The sequence below is a fragment of the Pseudorasbora parva genome, chromosome 22 (assembly GCF_024679245.1).
Source record: "Pseudorasbora parva isolate DD20220531a chromosome 22, ASM2467924v1, whole genome shotgun sequence".
Taxonomy (NCBI): Eukaryota; Metazoa; Chordata; class Actinopteri; order Cypriniformes; family Gobionidae; genus Pseudorasbora; species Pseudorasbora parva.
The window spans coordinates 7,903,427-7,926,049 of record NC_090193.1 but is presented as its reverse complement, the minus strand read 5'-3'; the positions used below and the strand labels follow the sequence as shown (position 1 = coordinate 7,926,049).

The following is a 22,623-nucleotide window of genomic DNA, read 5'->3' as shown; positions in this document are numbered from 1 at the left end:
CACATGCAAATATATTTTCAGTTTAACGCTTTATAAATGTTTAACGTATTTAATGCAGTATCCGTCATCATTTGGCTGCGCTGCAGTATATGATCAGGCTATCGTTCATCCAAGTGCATTTAAACCATTCAAGCGCAATAAGACGCAAAAATAATAAATGAAATCTGTACTGGCGTGCTGTCTGTGAATCTCCTCTCTGGGCAAGACACACAGGACTCATGCGCACAGAATGTCGCTTCAGACAACACACGGCCATGTTGAGTTCTCTTTTGTGCTTCACCCTTAAAAATAAAGCGGCCAGGAAGAACCAAAAATGGTTTTTCACAGTGATGCCATAGAAGAACCATTTTTGGTTGCCCAAAGAACCATTTTGTGGAAGGTTCTTCAAAGAACCATTTTTTCTAACCATTTTATAATCTAAAGAACCTTTTGGTACATGAGGGGAACCAAAATTTCACACATTTTTTTTCTGTAATTAAATTGTGATTAATCGCACATGACATTCAATTTTTTAATATAATTTTATATTGTAATAATTTCACATTTAATCTCCAAATTAATGTAGAAACAACATAAAGCCTGTGTATATTTGATCTAACATGTAGGAATTATACAGAAATGGATTGCATTTATCAAACGCTTCTTGGTTTTCACTGCACAAATTATAAATTAAATATAGATGAATCCTTATTAAAGCTTCAAAAGTTCCGTCCGGAGCAGTGAGTGATTTTTCTCATTAATGACAGACATCACAGCAGCTGGTTTGCTAGGCTGCTGTCACTTTAAGGTCTGAAGCACATGACGTAGGTCCAGATCTGACAAAGGTTCTTCATGGAACCATTAAAATGTTCTTTGGATATTAAAAGTTCTTCATGGAACCATACACCGTGTCAAAAAACCATTTAAGAACCTTTATTTTTAAGAGTGTTGAACGGACAAAAACACACAAAAATATGCCAAAATGTTCACTTTGTTGAGTATTCTCATAAGCAGCCTTAAATGAGTTAAAAAGTGTTAAAAAACGCAACGAGTTGTTGTGAGGACATCGGATGCGTGTCAGATCTACGTCATGTGCTTCAGACCTTAAAGTGACAGCAGCCTAGCAAACCAGCTGCTGTGATGTCTGTCATTAATGAGAAAAATCACTCACTGCTCCGGACGGAACTTTTGAAGCTTTAATAAGGATTCATCTATATTTAATTTATAATTTATGCAGTGAAAACCAAGAAGCGTTTGATAAATGTATTCCATTTCTGTATAATTCCTACATGCTAGATCAAATATACACAGTCTTTATGTTGTTTCTACATTAATTTGGAGATTAAATGTGAAATTATTACAATATAAAATTATATAAAAAACTTGAATGTTATGTGCAATTAATCACAATTAATTACAGAAAAAAAGTGTTATTAATTGATGACAGTGATCCTGACAGAACATTAGTGCTGTCAAATTGATTTATCAAATTATATATATAAATAATTAAGACCACTTAACATCGATTTTTTCATGATGTTGTATGATAATGATATTGTCTCACTTTTCCAAGGTATGTTGTTACATTTTACAACATGGTTAGACATGAGTTCTTTAAAAAGGCCATCAAAGTTTTTTTCAAAAACATATGAAGCAACATGAATAACAAAGTACATTTCTAAGAACTTGATTCTTCGCTAGATTTGTATAAGTCTTTTCACACTCTCATATGATTCCCATACAAACCTTATATACACACTCATGAGGCATAACATTATGACCATCTTCCTAATCATGTGTAGGCTTCCCTTTTGCTGCCAAAATCCTGGTGCCATCCTGGTGCCATGTGTTCCCCCAGTAAGCTACACACACGTACCCGGCCATCCACGTGATGTAAAAGAAAACATGATTCATCAGACCAGGCAACCTTCTTCCATTGCTCTGTGGTCCAGTTCTGATGCTCACGTGCCCACTTTTGGTGCTTTCGGCGGTGGACAAATGGGCACCCTGATGGGTCTGCAGCTACACAGCAAAATCTCCAGTGTTGAAATAGGTTGAAATCCTGGTGTTAAGGACTTTTAGAGTAAAGTGTTACATTTCTGGTGTTGAATTAACACTACTAGTGTAAACCGCACTCTCTGACTGGTGAACATATGTAGAAGTTAAATATCAACACTGAGAGAGAGAGTAAAATTACATCCGGGGCATTTCGGTGAAACAAGCTTAAACTTTTCTCACAGACGCCATTTTCTTTGACTCGCGCCGTGGAACGAGGGATAACGCTGATAATGCATGTTTTATCCTGGTTTCATCGTATTTACATATGCATTTTGTTACATCATATTGTTTTATAACTATTAATGTGCTGTGCACCGCTAAACAGCTCCTGTAGAGGAATTTTCGTTGACACGTGATTCGAGCACACCCGAGGCGGTTGCTTTTTAACAGGGAAACGCGGTGAGTAAGTGTTTTACCTCATTTACAATATGTATTTTATAACATTGATTTAAAGCGATATTTAAATGCTCTTAAATGTAATGCTCTACATCTTTTTCTCACATGCGGCATCTACTTTGACTCGTGACACGGAGCGGACGACAAGGAGGGTTGCTTGCATATAGGAAACAGTGAAAGTAAGTGTTTTTAGCCTAATTTGCAACGTTTTTTATGACATATTGTTTTATAACGATAACTTGACGCTTTAATAACGCGCCTAAAACTTTCTCAGACTAACGTTAGACTCGTCACTTGTGGTGCACGCGGAGTTTTCACCGCATCACAGAGAACAGGGAAAACACCTGAACAGGGAAACGGAGAACAGAGAAAACACCGAGAAAGTAAGTGTCCCACGCCTATATTAATATGTATTTTTACTGTATAATTATGTAGTTGTGTCTTGAAAAACACATTCAGTAGCTATGCTGATTGAAAGGCTGCTTAAGAGTTTTATACAGACGAGCTGCAGTGACCTCTCCCTGAGGAAGCAGCATCAGACGGAGTAACGTTAACGCTTTCTCTTACCTTCGTTAATTAATTGTTCATTCACCAAACTGTAATCTTATTGCACTACTTAATCGTTGTGTCTGATTTGTATTGGGTAGTAATCCAGATTCAAAGACACGATTGTTTCATGAACCCTTTTTTTCTGAAAATGTTGAACTGTTTTGCACAGAAAATTTGACCTGTCTGATGTCTCTGTCTTCAACAGCTGCATCAACATGATTTTTAACAATCCTCTAGAATGAAACCAAGGCTGACAGATGACAGTTCTTTCTGTTCTGCAGCAAAATAGGTATGTATATGGTATAGAAAACAGGGGTAGTTCTTGTCTAGGAAGATTATTGGTCCAAAACTATTTTTTTATAATAAAGCACAAATATGACCTCTGTGCATACCAATTCAAATCACTTATTGACAGGTTTTATAGTTATGACAGCATGGTAGTTAGAAAATTATCATGAAAGAATAGAAAAAAGTAAGTAAATGATGACAGAATTTAAAATTTGGGGGGAACTAATGCTTTAAAGTGATAGTTCACCTTAAAATGAAAATTAGCCCATGATTTCCTCACCCCAAAAGTCATCTTAAGTGTATATGACTTTATTTTAGACTAATATAATCAGTTATATTAAAAATGTCCTGTCTCTTCCAAGCTTTATAATGGCAGTGAATGTCTGTTTATGCTTTAAAGTCCATAAAAGTGCATCTATCATCATAAAAGATACCCACATTGCTTGAGTCAAGGGTTCCTCTTTAAGTAAATAGATGCATACGGCCGTACTGTCGGAAGCTAGTTATTTTAGTTTATAAAGTTTAAAATATGGAAATATTTCTTACACAAACGCATCCCATTGCTTTAGAAGGCCTTTATTAAACCCCCAGAGACTTATGTATAACTTTATGATTGACAGATGCACTTTTTTAAAGGATGGATGCACTTTTATGATGGATGGATGGATGGATGGATGCACTTTTATGATGGATGGATGCACTTTTATGATGGATGGATGCACTTTTATGGATTCAAAACAGAAACAGCCATTCACTGCCATTATAAAGCTTGGAAGAGCCAGGACGGTTTTCAATATAACTCTTATTGTATTTGTCTGAAAGAAGAATGTCATATACACCTAGGAAGACTTTAGGGTGAGTAAATCATAGGATAATTTTCATTTTTGGGTGAACTATCCCTTTATCCTACTTGTTGCTGAAATTATTGAAGTACATAGGTAGGAATTTTAATATAATTGATTCATTATGAATGGGGTCTGTTTAAAAGTAATGAAAAATGTGTTCTTTAAGACTGTTTAAAGTATTTCTTTATCCTCAAACTATCTTTTTTTCTTGTTTGTCAGCACACCTACCATATGACTGAAAAACAGAAGAACAACTCCTCAATCAATTTCTTTATTTGGAGGACTAATACTTTTAGAATGGGTAAGTAATTATTTCATATTAAATATTTATGCAAAATTTATTTATCATTTTAACTTTTGGTTAATGTTTGGATATGCCTTCATGTTTAAATGTAATTGTTTTTTTCTATTTGTGTTTTTAGGAGTGTTTCTATAATGCATCAAGTATGGCCCGGGGTTGGTGCTTGAAGACTACAGACTAGAACCTCCCTGGTTATGGTAAGATTTAACAGAGAACTTATGAAAGAATCATGGGCACAAAAATCAAAAATAATCATAGCTTTGTTGGTATTTGGCTAACATAATTACAAACACAAAAAAAGTCAAACAAATTGTTTTCATGATTTGACAGGTAGATGTTTTCTGTTTGATTTTATACTCAGCAGATTGGGAAATCTCTGCCTATCACAAAGTCAGGAAGAAGGGAACAAAAGTCATTCCAGCAGCTGACTAGTAAGTGAGATTTCTTAAAGGGATAGTTCACACAAAAATTAAAATTCTGTCATCATTTACTCGCCCTCATGTTGTCAATTTCACGTGATTTCAGCAGTTTGGCAGTTTGACACACAATCCGAATCATATATCAATACGCTGATTCATGACCGTTTGAATCTTTATTTTAAGATTGAAAACAAACTTGGAAGAGAAGACAATGCCGAATAAATTCGTAGTTTTTGTTATTTTTGGATCAAAATGTATTTTAATCAAGAGATTCTAATCAACTAACCAATGTCTCATATGGACTACTTTGATTATGTTTTTATGACCTTTCTGGACATGGACAGTATAGTGTGCATACACTTAGATACGCTGTCTTAAACTTATCTTAAGCTGTGTTCTGAAGATGAACAGAGGTCTTACGGGTGTGGAGCGACATTAGGGAGTCATTAATGACATAAATTTCATTTTTGAGTGAACTAACTAACCCTTTAAATACAGCGAGTTTTCCACCATAAACTTGCTGTATTTATAAAATACAAATAATATTAATTGTAATTGGTCTGGTTTTGTGTTGTCTAGGCTAGGGAACCAGCATTCCAGGATTTTTCGAGAGAGTTGGATCTGCACAACCTTCCCTGCTCTGCATGTGAAACAACAACTATGCACTGAACTGTACTGTTAGCAACTGGACACAACCTGATCCACAGATACCCTGCAACTGTTTTTCTTCTGCTGAATGTTGTGTTGACTCAAGTACTGCTGTTCTGTTGCAAAGTTGAAGGTACTGAACCAACTTCACTGATACAGGACATATATTCACTGACATGCAGGACTTGAAGTATTACACACTGCTTGATAAGCAGCTTTAATATAATTCTGATGATAGAAATGCCTATACTGTGCCTTATTCATTTATTTTAAAAGTTAACCTTCCGTGATGTAAAGGGTCTTGCTCGTTAATAAAGAACTAGTTTGTTAAAACAACTCTTTGCATTCTTTATTTTGTAACTTTACAATGAACAGACTTTTGTTGTACCATTATTTTCTCTGTGAATGTGCAGAGTTCAGTTGTGCTTAGATATTTTTGTCTATTAAAAAAAAAAGTTATTCTTCATATGTTTATTAATTTTTTCCTGTAGTAAAAAAGCATTTTCAGAACATTGCATGTAAGAAAACTGTCATGAATACACTTTAAAGTGTCATAAAATAACACTGAATGATTTAAATGAACACTTTAAGAGTAAGGGAGTAACACGATTCAGAGTTAAAAATACTATTTAAAGTGTTATAAAATAACACTGATTTAAATTAACACTTTATGAGTAAGGGAGTAACACGATTCAGAGTTAAAAATACTGTTTAAAGTGTTATAAAATAACACTGAATGATTTAAATTAACACTTTAAGAGTAAGGGAGCAACACATGTTTAGTGTAAAAAATAATCTTAATGGTGTTATGAAACAACACTCTAGGTGTTAAATTTTTAACACTATTATGGAGTTAAAATATTAACACTATCCAAAGTGTTATTTTAACTCTAAACTGGTGAGAATTATATAAACTCTGGAAAAGTGTTAAATTTAACACTATGGGAGTTGAAACAACACTGACGTTTTTGCTGTGTATGCAGCTCCATATGCAACAAACTATGAGGCACTGTGTATTCTGACATCTTTCTATCAGAACCAGCATTAACTTCTTGAACAATTTGAGCTAAAGTAGCTTGTCTGTTTGACCCTGACCCTGTCGCCGGTTCTCCACTGTTCCTTCCTTGTCCCACTTTTGATAGACACTGACCACTGCACACCGGGAACACCTCTGACCCAGTCATCTAGCCATCACAATTTGGCACTTGCCCATTTTTCCTACTTCTAACACATCAACTTTGAGGACAAAATGTTCACTCACTGCCTAATATATCTCACCCACTAAAAGGTGCCGTGATGAAGAGATAATCAGTGTTATTCACTTCACCTGTCAGTGGTCATAATATTATGCCTGATCTGTGTATGTATATTATGCACATAGTACTGCATGTATGCTGGTGTTTTGCACCTAAGGGCTCATGCCGGTATCTGTGGGTGGAGGTTTATGAGGGATTACATTTTGTTCATGCATAAAATCCCGCCTCTACAATCCCCCTGCTGATAGCATAATATATTCTCTCAGGATCATCAGGGACAAAACACACACACTAAAGACACACAGTCAGGGTGGACCAGGACCACTGGGGTTTTACATCATCGGAATGCTTTTCCTAATTACTGTTCCTCTATGCTCCTCAATACGCTTCCATGCTTCAGGAAGCTCCTCCGTCCAGTGATCGCACATTTGTAAGGGCCGGAGAGAGAGAGAGAAAGTGGCTGCCCCAACACAAATCTCTTTACACAACCAATCACCTAAGGTACATGAGGGAGAGGTAGGCAAGCCTAAGTCCCATCTTAAATAATTAGAGAAAATGTGCTTGGGTTAGAACATTTATAAAGGATTCCCTGCCGCTGCCAAGTCCCGTTAAACCAGAGCGACTCTTTGACCCTCTAGTTACATAACAAAGTCAGGTTAACCGTCAGGTTAAATGTGTGCCAAGATGCGATAACGCAAGAAATTAATTCATTAATTGAGTTGATATTTTTACTAGCTGATTGAATAAGTGCTGATGAGAAAGACAGGAAGCCTCGGCTCATTTCCCACCAAAATGTCCTGGAGAGAGGCAGGAAGAGCAGTCCACCCACATATACATCATTGGAAAAAGATCATGTAGAACACTTTGGACAATTCTAGAATGCTCTCGAATGTTCCAGAAAGCAATATTTCTTTCTTTTCTTAGGAATTTTAAAGGTGACAAGTATAGCATAATGGTAGCCATGTAGAGCAAACGACCTTGTGCAAGTGTGAGTGTTAGCGTATTTATCAGACAATTCCTCCACATAAAAAACCCCCCATCCTGGCTGCCATCATTAAAAATGAACCAGCCAAAGACATCTGTGTCTTAAAAGGCAATTAACCGCTGGTGAGCACTGCATGCTGAGCCGAGGCAAGAAACAGCCCAGTTTCACTTCACTGTGCGTAGAAATCAATAGCCACTTAGCGTCTGTGCCTCACAGTCTACCTGTGAGTTCCAATCTCATGCGCAGTGTGCAGATTTCAATGGGCATCCTTTGTGTAAAGCAATGCAGTGCTATGTTAATGTGTTAAAAGCAATCACTGACCACACTTACCCCGATGGCATTTAAGTTCATTTGATGACTTCAAACATTGAAGTGCACAAACAAATGAAACTGCAAGGTTGAGTCACAGGGATTCTGGAGCCTATCCCAGTGTCTTCGCCCATAAGCCAGAAAACACCCTTATTGAAAACTGATATCGATCATTCAATATTCAAAAAAGAAAAAGTCATATTACCTTCATCCTGAAAAAAAGTATCATGAAGTTTCATCAAAAATACTTCAATAAACTCAACAAGCACTATTTATTTTTGTGTCATCAAGTTGGTTTTATGGGCTGGTTTATCTCACCGAGCACCAACTCTGACAAACCGAAGTCTGCAACACAAAAAAACATGGCTGAAGCTAGTGAAGATAGTATGTTTCTCTGGGAATATATATATATATATATATATATATATATATATATATATATATATATATATATATATATATATATATATATATATATATATATATATATATATAGTCCTGGACACACAAGACTAGAGTATATTTTATTCATAAGGCGACAACAGCAAGCTTACTTCAGGCGATATATTCTGGCATTAAGGCGTTTGTGCTAATTGAAAGGTCAACCTCATAATTATCTACTCCTAAGAAAAGGCAAATACTCGCCGGTTCCCGAGTCGTGAGCAGCAAGCATTGTGTCCTGACGGCTAAGTTGCATTCAGTCTATCATTATTGTACGCAGAACTGGGCTCTGTTAGACATTTCATTTAAGCAGTCACTAACCTAATTAAAGCTTGTTACTGCACATCTTTGCAATCTAATAACTAATTAGCCAGAGTCCAGCTCAGCAGCAATAAGCAACAAGCCTGGGGGCTACACTGCAGCCTCTTTCTTTCTTCATCTCCCGCCTCTCAATCGTGTACGCGTCCTGTTCTATCATACTTTGTCTTTCTTTCTTGCTAGCTCTTTCTCGCCATCCAATGGCAGGAGTCCTCAAGAAGGCTGTTGAATCCTCCAGGGATCTTTGTTGGTCTTTCATGTTTGGTAGCATAGTCTCAGAAGGGAGCAGACAGATAGAACATAGGACACTCAGCAGGAATGAGGGGCAGCTGTCAGCCCTTTGATCCCGCCTCAGCAGAAAGGCCAAACACTTGTTCTGGAGGAATCAAGGGAGGACAGCAGGGATGGAGAGGCATAATGAGAATGAGTTCGAGAAATGGGGTGACAAGACAATAAGGGAAACTGTTAGAAAACAAAGAGAAGCTTTGGGAATTATCTAGACTCTTAGGAATCCAGACAAAGAACATATTTTGGAATACAAGGAGTCAATGGATTCTGGATGATTCACATTTATTGTGGCCTTAAGTCTAGATAAGTCAAATGGATGCTTTAGAAACTTGAGGGATAATAGGGTCAAGCATATCAATGAAGTAAGGAAGAGAACTGTGCAATATATTACCACTAGATTGTCAATCTGAGCTGTCACCTTACATGGCTCCTTAAGTCTGGTCACACACTAGAAGATTTTAAGGTTGATTTTGAGCACCCCCTAGATAATGGGGACCGGATTCACCAACTGGATGTTATGTGCTTTTAACAAACATGCCACAAAAGTGGACAATTGAGAAAGAAGAGCACCCATATTCCTTCTTTTCTCCTTTGTTTAACCAAATTTGCGCCCGGAGAACCACCGATGATGTTGATCGTCCACCTTTTGTTTTTCTTCTCAGGTCATGTTTAATCTTGCGGTTATCTGTGAGATCACTGTGAACATTTTACTACAATGCCTGTTCTCACAGTATGTGCATTCGGAGGATTATAATGCTAAAAATCGGTTAGAACTGCCCTCATGTCTGTTGTCTCCCAGAGTTTTAAAATTGGTTAGGATTTGAAAATCGCAGGCCTAAAGCAATGCACTCACAGGTGTTTGGACATGAGGGGGTGTCAAACTCAGCTCCTTTTTTGGAGCCCCTTTGCCAAATTGCATGCGGTTTCATTTCCATTATTCGTGCAGCCCTAGTTTATACCCCGCTCCAACACACACTTACCTGTAGCTTTCAAGTAATCCTAAAGGCCTTGATTTGCTGATTTGTGTAAATTAAGGTTAAAGCTATACCATCCGGACATTTGGGTATCTCCTCATTTACTCTTGATCTCTCCATTTAACCTCTCATTTAGATACAGATGCATACAAGGACACTCCAAAGTAATCTCTTCTTCACTAAAGAAGAAGATTTTCTCGCTCAAGAATTCAGAGGGAAAAGCTGACAGTAGGACGTACAGCAAGGACACCAAGAAGGAAGGAAAATTGATTTTTCGTCTTCACATCGTCTTCTTTACCGGCTGCACTGTCCTGTCATCTTTCTCGCTCTTTCAGTTTTTCCTTCTTTTAACAGTCAACATCTGTACATTTTGACATCTCGAACTGTTTTTAAAAGCGAATAAGACACTGACGTTGAAGACGGTGAACAAAAGGAAGAGAATAAGATACAGTCGAAAGAATCAAGGATGTACACAGAGTCGAGAGAGCAATTAGCCGATCAAGCGTGCCACCATGATCGCTTCAAAAGGCCTGCAGTGGCCAATCATAAACCAGCATTTTGTCCATGCCCAGCCAGCGTTCATCAGGCACTCGATAAAGCGGTTTCCCCAAGAGCATGCACTGTTAACGCGATGGGTTTTCAGCATGAGCAGCCCTCTATGAAATGCACATCACCAATAAGCCCATTGTATCATGCCCTGTTCTTAACAACCAGAGGAATTCTCAAAAGATGTGTCTCGACCAGGCAAAAAGCTGTGTAGAATCTTGTGCCAGCAGGAAATTTAAACTTTTTATATGCAGGATTTGTTCCTGCACTACTAAAAAGTGAACAACTGCTACTTTTTTTGAAGAGTCTCACTAACCCATACAAAATTCCCTCGCTATGATGCAAAGTTTCTAAGGGTTTGGCTATTGTTACAGTTTACAGGTATTTTGAATGTTTCTTAGTGCACTGCTATGTAGTTGCTAATGTTTTTTTGGAATGCACTTAGAGTCCATGCTGAAGTCGATAGGTTAGTTTGGTTCATAAACATGACTCAGGTTCCACCTTGAATGCAAGCGTATAGGATTTTTTGCCCGTTTTATCAACCAGCAAGCACAACGTATATGCCCAGCCGATTAGAAAATGCTTTGAGTTATCAGATGCTGCAACCTGTGTGGAAGGCCTAAACATATTGAGACATATTGCCTGAGTGACTCTTTTTCCTTCTAATTAGAACTTTCACACATACTGTACCATGACCTTCTTATATAACTGACCCTCTCCTTATCACCAGCTTGCAGCCAATTCCTATTATGCAACAGCCTCTCAAAACACTCTCGCTCACTCTACTCTCTAGAAGTCCAGTTGTGCTATTCCAACCTCCCTGCTTTGCCATCATCAGCGAAATCCTTCAAGAGAAGTTAAAGCATAAAACAGGCTTCTCTCAAGCTCTGGAATCAGCATGAAAGAAACACACATCCACTCTGATGACCAGTAGTTTCAAAGAATCTTTCACATAAGCTCCGCAGGAAAATAAAACTACACTTCGATGCCGAACAACTTTATAAATGCATCACACATCAAAAACTCAAACTTTCTCTAAGAACGTATACATTCAATGACTCAATCGCTCAGTGATTTAACTAAAGGTATGAAAAAAATGATACAATCACATGAAAAAAACGTCTATTTGTAGTATTAACTTATTGTATTTGTGGGATTTGTAAGTTTTACAGTGGGAAAAAGACTGTACCTGACGTCACATTATTACTGCAAATGTAAGATAAATATTGCATTTTGTACCAGTCGTGTACAATGATAAGGAACAAAAAAACTTTGACCTAAATTCAGACAATTTTCTTATTTTATTCTTTCACATTCAAGAGTCAAACTATCTTGGTATTAAATAAAAGCGCAATGGCAGGTTGTTTTTCACCTGCTTTGCTTCTTTTTTTTTTTGCATCAGTGGCTGGCTGATTACGCAACCGAATAAGCAGCAGAATTATTGTGGCCGTCTGAGTTGGAAAGGCGGCGATGTCGGCAGTTGCTATCTCTCCCGCTCACCTGGTTCAACTTATCTTCCCCAGTACACGGCACTAGACACTTTCAGGGCCGGATCAAAGACCTCCGCTTCTAAGCACTGAGCTCAGCTGTTATAGGCGAGTGTGGAGGATGGCGTTTTTGGGGCAGGAGATGCTGAAAATGTTGTCATCTGGGTAGAGTGTGGGAGGAGAAAACAAGTACCTAGAATAGCAGTGGGCGATACACCGGTTGAAATGATAAACTGTTAGGATTTTGTCGGTTGATATACATTTATAAGTATTGCTTCTATCATCAACGAGCGAAACACTGCTACACAGGAGGAATTATAATAGTTCCAAATCAACTTTTCCTTGAGCTTTTGATATATAACAGGTCATTGTGATGTAAGAATATCCTGTAAGTTTCGGAGCCGAAAACTTCCTGTAGCCCTGCACACCGATGCGCACATGGCATGTAATAGGTAAATAACATGGGCCTATGTGGCGCTAAATTAGATCGAGCTACCAAGCAATAAAAATGTTGTGAAGATTACAAAATATTGTACAGTGCCTGGTTCTAGAAGAACACAGTCGCTGCATACGCTTTCTTCAGATTCCAATGGAGTGCGGTGGTAATGTTTTTTTAATGGAGTTCCAGCTCACATGGGTAAGACATTGTATGTTTGTTTGCTTAATTTCCCCGCAGATTAGTTTGTAAAAGAGACTGGATTTGAAGACAGAATGAGATAAAACGATGTTGTGCCTTTTATATTGGATCTGTCAGGAATGGTGCAACAACTGAGTAAATGTGATTATTTATTTATTTTAATATGTGATAGTATCGCATTGTTACAGATCATTTGATCATTATTAAAGGGTTAGTTCACCCAAAAATGAAAATTATCCAATGATTTACTCACCCTCAAGCCATCCTGGGTGTATATGACATTCTTCTTTAAGATTAATAAATTTGAGTTTTTTATATATATATATATATATATATATATATATATATATATATATATATATATATATATATATATATATATATATATATATATATATATATATATATATATATATATATATGTCATACAAAAAAAAGTCCATAACAGTGCATCTGTCCGTCAAATAACACACTCCACGCGGCTCTGGGAAGTTGACAAAGGCCTTCTGAAGGGAATTGTTGCGTTTGTGTAAGAAAAATATCCATATTTAAAATGTAATATTTAATTAAAGTTTTAAAAGCCGATCGCCTTGTGTTGAAAGTGTTGAAAGTGCCTTCTCGGAGTTCAAGATGCGTCCGCGACGTCTGAGGAGCGCACCTGGTAGTGTAAGCCTTTAAACTGCCGAGGCACTTTCAACACTGTTTCCATACAGTGAATACCGAAGGTGATCGGCCGAAATGTTACTTTATAAAGTTGTAAATATGTATAATTTTCTCATACAAACACATAAATTCACTTCTAAAAGCATTTATTAACCTCCCAGAGCCATGTCGAGCACATTGTATGATGGGAAGATGCATTTTTATGAACTTGGATAAACTTGGATTAGCCAGGACTTTTTTTAATATAACTCAACTTTTATTCGTCTGAAAGAAGAATGTCACGTACACCTAGGATGACTTGAGGGTGAGTAAATCATGGGCTAATTTTCATTTCTGGGTAAAGTCTACCTTTAATTATGTGTATATGTCTAACTATATTCAAATCCAGCGTAGAAAATAGCCTATTACTATTAATTATGATGTTTTTGAATGTAAAAACCACGCAAATGTCATAAGTTGACCTCAGACAAAAAATGTTAAAAACCAATTCATGACCCCTTTAAAAAATATATAAAAAGATAAAGCTGAAACCAAGCTTTCTTTCTTTTTCTTTCTTTCTTTCTTTCTTTCTTTCTTTCTTTCTTTCTTTCTTTCTTTCTTTCTTTCTTTCTTTCTTGTCTTGAGTTTAGTCCAGCTAATGCTCGATATTTATAAAAAATAAATAAAAAACTCATACTGTCTCAGAAAATATTATTGTGTGTGTATCTTGTGTGCGTGGGGGGTAAAGATAACTTTACACTTATTTTTGCACATTCTGCAACCTGCTATATCCTGCTTTGTCATTTAGTTACACATGTAGACACCCACATGCACCTGTGAATTTTTTTCTTTCTTTCTAAATCACTAGTAGTAACAGCACGCAGGGACACACACACACAGCCTTGGCAGCAGGTGGCCCTCAGGACAAGCCAGCTGCATTAGCATGACCCCCTGCTGTGGCGCCATCACTCCTATTTCCATTCAAACCTTTAGGATTAATGAGTCTTAAAACATACGTCACTTCATGTTCCTCAGCTTTTAAACCATTTCCTTGCTTTCTATCTCAACTGCTTCTTTCTCTACCGTGTTCTTCTAGTCTCTTGTAGTCTATTCATCACCATTCTCCCACCATTCAGTCCCTGGTAACAGACAAAGTGGTGTCATATTCTACAGGGGCAAAAAATGTCTGTCTCCAATAAGCTTAAAATATTAAATATAACTTGCTCTCCTCTGAAAAGACTTCACTTAGGGAGTGCAGAAGACGTGGTTGGTTTCTGTCCCTCACCCTTTCATCAGGGTCATCTAAACAGCGTTTTTGCATCGCCAAACATTTTACCACTTACAGACTGAGAAGGCATTTCGTCATCCTGAAAATTGCATTTGGTACATTAGAGGTCTCGAGGTTGACGACTGACCGGAGTATTGAGCATACGCAAGGAGAAGAGTGTGTGATGTATGCATTCATTATGGCCATTATGGACTGGATCCATAGCCTCCATTCCACCTGCTCCATTACACACTCGGCTAATCTCTGTGGAATCTTTTTTGGGCTTGGTACAAGAGCAACTCTGCTTTCCATGAGTTCAATCAGGGGTTGTGCTGACAAATTTTGGCTGGCGCCCACCACAAGTGTTTTATTTTTATGCGATTGGCGAAATATACGCTAAATCTGGTAAATCTACACTTATTTGTTTAGTTCAAGTTGAAGAGTGTAAATCTAGAATCATGAACTGTTACTGTAATTATGTTTGGCGGCATCACAATTACACACAAGGTAAAAGGTAAAATATCCAACAATAAAATAAAATAAATAGTGCTAGGCAATCAATTAATCGCATCTAAAATAAAAGTTTGCATTTACATAATATATGTGTGTGTACTGTTTATAATTATTATGATTTATATATATATATATATATATATATATATATATATATATATATATATATATATATATATATATATATATATATATGCAAATATGTTATGTAAACAGGAACCTTTATTTTGAATGTGATTAACAATAATTCATCGATTGAAATTTAAATCCTTATCCAGAGTAGATTATTACAGTTAACTAAAACTAAAACGATAATATATAAATAAAAACTAATTTAAAATACTAATAAAATGTACTAATTTTAATGTTTGAATTGGAAAAAAGCCTCTCCCATTATCGCTTTCCTATAATGACTAACTTGGGTGTATAAATTCAAACCACTCTAACATTCACAGATAATTTGGCGTGTTTATTATTAAATATCTTCCTCTAATACATGTTTGTGCACAAGCACACATCAAAAAGCCTCACAAAAACAACACCCATTTGTCTCTAATCAGCTTGAAAAATCAGAAAAAGCGGTTCTCTGTGAATGTTATCTACAGTGTTCTGGTCCAGTTTCCTGGTCTTGGGAGTGGGCTCCTATTACTCCTGCAAAAATAATCTAAGTGGCCTTTGTTTGTAGAGAGAGAGGGGCCTAAATGTACAGTGTTATGAGAGAAAATGCACTTTAGGACCACGACAAACAGCCACAAATGCACACACACACACACCCTCTTGACTGAAAACCTGGTCAGGGGGCAACACCACAGACAGCGATCAAGATCTAATCTGTTTCTTCAGAGCGCTGTTCTGTAAGCAAGAGGAAGAGAGTGTTATGATTAGTCCTCAAGATAACAAATTCCTGCTCTTTGGCATTCGCACAGTTCACAGGTTAATACAGTCGCACGAGGTTACGCAACTGTTGAAGGAAAGAACTTCCAGTGGCCTTTCCATTCCAGACTGAGGGAAAAACGGATCTTCACACAAAGGAGTTCAGAGATCCTTTCCTGCAATAAGTCATTCCACGTTCGTAGGCTAATTGCTTAAGAGTGTGTTCAAAGAAATGGCGAGATGCGATTAGTCGACTGACGACTGATATGTCACGTCTTTATGAAAGACTGCTAATGCTAAAGACTTTCCGTTCAACCCCCGACAATGGCAGAATTAGGGCTAAGAGTCAGGTCTTTGTTCTCAAAGAACTTGTTATTGGCTGTGAAATTTAACAAGAAGCATTTTGCCTCCATTGTGTATTGATAGTATTTCTTTCTCTGTAGGCTAGCATTTTGTTAGCGGCATATGCTAGGTCAGCAATGTGTAATAAGAGTGTCATTTATTTGACTCTAAAATGAGGATACACAATACTATTCAACAGTTTGTGGCTGTAAGTTTGTTGTGTAAGTCCATGGCTGCATTTATTTGATCAAAACTACTATACTTTATTATAAAAAAAAATATATTTCTGTAATGCAAAGTTGAATATTCAGCAGCCATCCCCTAGGCAGGGCACTGATCAGGGAGTCTGCCATTTAAGGGCCGTCTCAATCGCAGAATCCCTCCAGGGGACTGGAACATTTGCACCCTAAAAAATCACACAATGCACTGTGAAAACCAGGGTGAATCGATGCTCACTGTGGACCCTTAATGGAAGTTCTGAAGGGCAAAATGTATTTTGAAAAATATATATTTTTGTCTGAGGTCAACTAATGACGTTTGTGTGGTTTTTACATTCAAAAACATCAGAATAAATAAGTAATTTATTTTTTCATTTTTTTTATGGGCGTGCCGCACTGAAGACTTAGAAGTAAACGCCCACGGCTAGGATTGGATACGATTTGCTTATTTAATGAGTGTGGCGAGGTAGTCGAGCAAAAGAGAAAAGAGAGGAGCGAGCGAGACCGGTGCGTCAATGAAGAGGGGCAACCGGAATGATTCGCCCACAGGTCTAGCACAATGTCTTTATCAAACAAACACAATGATTTATCACTCATCCACCCGCGACTGATTGGAATGTTATTTTTTTTATTACTTGGCAGGCCCAATCAGTGGATAAAACAGTGAACCGTACACACACAGGTGCGCTCCCTTCAAATATCAAGTCAAGAGAGGGAACAAAGCACATCAAGAAAGGAATGTTATTTCACTATAAGATAGCCCGTCGGCAGGCTGGGCTTACATTTTGGTAGCCCGTCCATAAAACACATAGCCCTGGGACATTGGCCTTTGTGAGTCCTGGCCCATACTTGATGTTGTACAATGAGGACACTGTCATTTCACCAGAAAAAAATATATATACTGAATACTGGCGATTTTAGTACGAATTTTGATTGATTCATATAATAAAAACTGGGATTTTATTAATTTGGAAATTTTTCTTGAAACACTGAACACCAAAAGGCAGAAGATAAGTCATAACTCAGCCTCCTTGATTCAGATGGCAATGTTAAAAACTAAAGACGATGTTTTAATATGAGAGTCAGATGGTCACTGTTCCTGAATCGATTCCTTCAGGTTTCAGAACATCCTGTCCTAGTTGCTGAATGTTTTCAAAAGTTCTAGACAATTTTCTTTTATTTAATATTTTCCTCCTGGAGGAGCTGCAGAGTGACAGCTACACTACAGGGACTCTTAGGCTCCCTGCAGCCATTAACATCATGTTCTGTAGCTATGTTATTATCTAAGTGTTTAAAAAGTGAAGAAAGAAAGTGGAGCTTGTTTATCGACTGCCTACGTCATTAAGATTTGCATTGACATGTTGACATTGATGATGATTTAGTTCACTTAATAGTAGATGTGACTTACTTATGGTTTAAACTCTTACTCTCAAAACTCTCAAAGTTTAAACCTCCATTAACAGATCTATTATATTTTATATATATATAAAATTCGTTAAGGATTATTAGGAACACCATACTAATACTGCATTTGGCATTTTACCTCTTTCACCTTCAGAACTGCCTTAATTCTACGTGGCATTGATTCAACAAGGTGCTGAAAGCATTCTTTAGAAATGTTGGCCCATATTGATAGGATAGCATCTTGCAGTTGATGGAGATTTGTGGGATGCACATCCAGGGCACGCAGCTCCCATTCCACCACATCCCAAAGATGCTCTATTGGGTTGAGATCTGGTGACTGTCGGGGCCATTTTAGTACAGTGAAGTACTCATTGTCATGTTCAAGAAACCAATTTTGAAATGATTCAAGCATTGTGACATGGTGCATTATCCTGCTAGAAGTAGCCAACAGAGGATGGGTACATGATGGTCATAAAGGGATAGACATGGTCAGAAACAATGCTCAGGTAGGCCGTGGCATTTAAACGATCCCCAATTGGCACTAAGGGGCCTAAAGTGAGCCATGAAAACATCCCCACACCATTACACCACCACCACCAGCCTGCACAGTGGTAACCAGGCAAAAATTTTCCAGTCTTCAACTGTCCAATTTTGGTGAGCTTGTGCAAATTGTAGCCTCTTTTTCCTATTTGTAGTGGAGATGAGTGGTACCCGGTGGGGTCTTCTGCTGTTTAAAATCACTTTTCCCAGTAACTGTGCAGATTGTGAAATACTCAGACTGGCCCGTCTGGCACCAACAACCATGCCATGCTCAAAATTGCTTAAATCACCTTTCGTTCTCATTCTGACATTCAGTTTGGAGTTCAGGAGATTGTCTTGACCAGGACCACACCCCTAAATGAGAAATTGAACAGGTGTTCCTAATAAACACATAAAAATAAACACATAAAAGAAGTGGACACAATTCAGAATAATACATAAAAAGCTATGATTCAATAGGGCAAAAGTAATGCTGTGATTATTTATGTAAGTCATTAGACCCATTATCTGAAAACCAAGAAAAGTTTGTTTTCAGTCAATTATTTATTTATTTATTTATTTATTTTGCAATTCTGGGTGTGCAATAATCAAACCCCATGATGTCTGGCAAGACAGAGTTTCTCAGGTAGTGATTTTTCTTTATTTCTGGCATGGGACATTCTTCGATAAAAAAAGGTGGCGCCAGTCTTGGCTGTTACTGAATGCTATCGATGTGACAATATTCACATGGCGTGTGAAAGAGGAGTGAGTGAGTGAGAGAGAGAGAGAGAGAGAGAGAGAGAGAGAGAGAGAGAGAGAGAGAGAGAGAGAGAGAGAGAGAGAGAGAGAGAGAGCAAAAAAGTGAGAAAAAGTTCTGTCTGTGGCACCTTTGAGGTATTGACAGAGCAGTGAGACGGGGCGTCAGGAAGAATCCCATAGAGCAAGTGTTGCCTCTCTCTCTCTCTGTCTCTCTCTGTCTCCTGTTCAGTAAAAAAATCAATGGTACAGAGGAACACATACCCAAAGAGGCAGGTGCAACTTTCCAGTGAAAAGCTATAAGTGGCAAATTAAATGTCACAGAAGCAGACATAGCACCTGCGGAGAAGACTACGGTCGCAAACGCTCCAAGCTCGATTTCACACATAATCATGGTCAGAAACATGAGAATGCAATTTAGAATTCTAAGCAACAAGGCTATGTTCTCTGCGTGCCCATGGACATTAGTGTAATTTGTCCATCACACTAGTGTTATTTCAGTCAAACACTGTCATGGTGGTGTATACCATTCACAATACGGAAGAAAAGACTATCACAACTGTTGTCAACTCACTTTAAATCCTATTTATTGAGGAATATGTAACTCATACACAGAATAAGCTTTAGGGAAGGTTATTCCAGGTTGTAAATATCATGTTTTTTTTCATTTTTTTCATTTTTTTTTTTTTTTTAAATATTAACAAACATATATTTTTAAATATAATATTTAAAAGAAACAGCTAAAGAAGTTTAGCATAATCTTTTATCATTTCTAGGAAACATTTCCCCACTACACCAAAGTCATGAAGTCCTGTGGTGCAACCAAATAAATAAATAAGCTGAAATAAATAAGCTTTCCATTGATGTATGGGTTGTTAGGACTGGGCAATATTTGGCCGAGATGAAACAATATGAAAATCTGGAATCTGAGGGTGCACAAAAATCTAAATATTGGTAAAATCCCCTTTAAAGTTGTCCAAATTAAGTCCTTTGCAAGTCAAATAACTACTACACTGTAAAAAATTTGGGTTGTTTTTTGTTGGTTTAACTTAAAAAAGTAAGTAACCTGGTTGCCTTAAAATTTTGAGTTTATTGAAATTAAAAATTTGAGTTGATACAATGAAGGAAATTTGTTTAATCTGAACCACATAAAAAATTTGATGAATCATGAAAATACCACTATTTGGCATGTTTCACTGCATCATCAGAAATAAAACACACAAAATACCCAAAATGCTTACAAAATCTTTTAATAATATTTTAATAAAGGTTGTCGAATCTAAAAAAATGTTCATTGTATTAACTCAAAATTTCAATTTCAATGAACTCAAATTAAGGCAACCAGGTAACTTTTTTCTAAATATTTTTTTACAGTGTAATAATATTTTTTAAATATATTTACGGTAGGGAATTATCTTCATGGAAGATGAGCTTTACGTAATATCCTAATGATTTTTGGCATTAAAGAAAAATCGATCATTTGAACCCATACAATGCATTGTTGTCTATTACCACAAATATACCAGTGCGACTTATGACTGGTTTTGTGGTCCCATAATTAATTAATTCACGATAGATATAAAAAACGTCTTTACCTTTACTATTAAAAAATAATAATTCAAAACCATAAGATAGCAAAATGAATACACAGAGTTAATTTCTAAGAACTTGGCACATGATTTCAATTTAATCTTTCTCTTCTTTATAAAGTACACTCTTATTTGCCTTTGGATCATTTGCATAAAGTTTATTTCTGGTAAAAGATTTATAACTCTTACATTAGTGCAGTGCTCGGAAGGCAGTGTCACTAAAATTGTTTACAGTGTGGCACTGGCAAGCATGTGCTTTTATTATTGTAGGTTTATGCATGTCTTAAACCATTCTGGTAAATGCATTCATGATCAATAAAATCCATATGGAAATCCTTGTAAAACAGAAACATTCCCATAATGCCTTGGCAAAATTACAAAAGTTAATTTGTGCTGAACAGACATCTTAATTAACTGTGCTGGCTTTGCTTTAGTAGACAAAGGAGGTCACTTTGCCTGTCCTCTCCCTCAGCCAGCCTCTCGTCTAAGCATTTGCCTGTGTATTTCACTGAGATGTGCCTTGCTACTTGCATGTGCTTGCAGATTTGGTAGAAATAGCTTTGGACCTTAAACAAGGAGGAAAATATATCCAGCAGAAATTGAAAGTGCATACTGGATACCCTGGTATTCGACTTGTTACTCTGCAAGGACGAATCCTGCTGGTAGAGAGAACATAACAGATAGATCCTATAATATGTAAGCTCTGCATCCAAGCTAAACAGAGAGTGGAAAATAAATAAAAGCAAAGAGAAAACACAATACAATGATGACTTCTCGATCCCACACCTATTTTAATATTAATTCCATGACAACATCATTATCCTGACCTCTTGAGATACAGCGCGGCTGTAAGAATGATAACTCAGATTATTCTGAATTCAAAAATACTGAGTGCTTTGTTGCATGCATCTGTGTTCAAAGGGATTGGAGAAAGTGAGCAAGTGTGAAAGAGGATGTAGGGTGCAAGGGTGTGTGCGGATGTCCAGAGAGAATCGTTTAAAATCGTTGTGAAGTGGAAATCCAGACAAGTTTAACTGTGTACTCCTCGGTTTCCTGTTACTATTTAGGGCAATAACGTTCCGCTAGGCTACCCTGAGACCCATGAATATTGCATCAGCCCACGGTTTACTGTAACTCCTCAAACATCTCTGTTTCGCCAGACTTCCAATGGGCTCACCAATAGGGATGGAAGTGTCAACCGTCCTGTCCCCCGTGGGAACCAGGAAGGAGCACTGAACACTTTCTCTTAGTATGGTGTTCCGCCCGAGGCATTAACCTTCTCACATCACAAGACTGTTTGGGCTTCTGAATAGGGAACGACCTTTTGTGATACTTAAAATCAGGCATTCTGACTTATTTACAGTGTTAACCCTTTCACGCTGAACACTCTTATCACACTGGTGTGATCGTACACTCCAGCGACCAGCCTAGAATGATCACACCGGTGTGATCGTATGTGTCAAAGGGTTAAAGAGTTGGGTTCTCTTGCTAAACATGGCCAAAAATGTAAAAAAAAACAAGTTGGATATATGACAGTATTCAGTACTAAATACACTCCTTCAGGATTCGACCAGGTTTTGGAAAGTTTTTTTATTCTTTTTTTTCTCGGGTATGGCCCTGTATGATGTCATAAAGGGCAGAATTCCTTATATGGGCACTTCTCCCGGATGAGCGCATACACACACTTCAACCAGAGCGAGAGCGGAATAATGCCATAATGCCACTTTTTAGTGCCGCTCACTACACACCTCCACAAGCGAAAGAATCTGTGCAGCA

General features: G+C 37.3%; 1 protein-coding gene and 1 long non-coding RNA gene across 5 annotated transcripts in view; one reads left to right on the top strand and one right to left on the bottom strand.

Annotated features, from left to right (window-relative positions):
- The window catches only part of ptprga (protein tyrosine phosphatase receptor type Ga), a 360,225-nt gene that overhangs the window by 204,571 nt on the left and 133,031 nt on the right, over positions 1–22,623 (bottom strand). The window lies entirely within an intron of this gene.
- LOC137058429 (uncharacterized) lies at positions 2,708–6,024 on the top strand. Of its 2 annotated transcripts, none has more exons than XR_010900689.1 (6): positions 2,708–2,816; positions 3,188–3,271; positions 4,335–4,416; positions 4,538–4,613; positions 4,781–4,847; positions 5,415–6,024. It is a non-coding gene; the product is annotated as an uncharacterized lncRNA (long non-coding RNA). The 2 variants fall into 2 exon arrangements; XR_010900688.1 differs by having other exon boundaries at positions 4,778–4,847.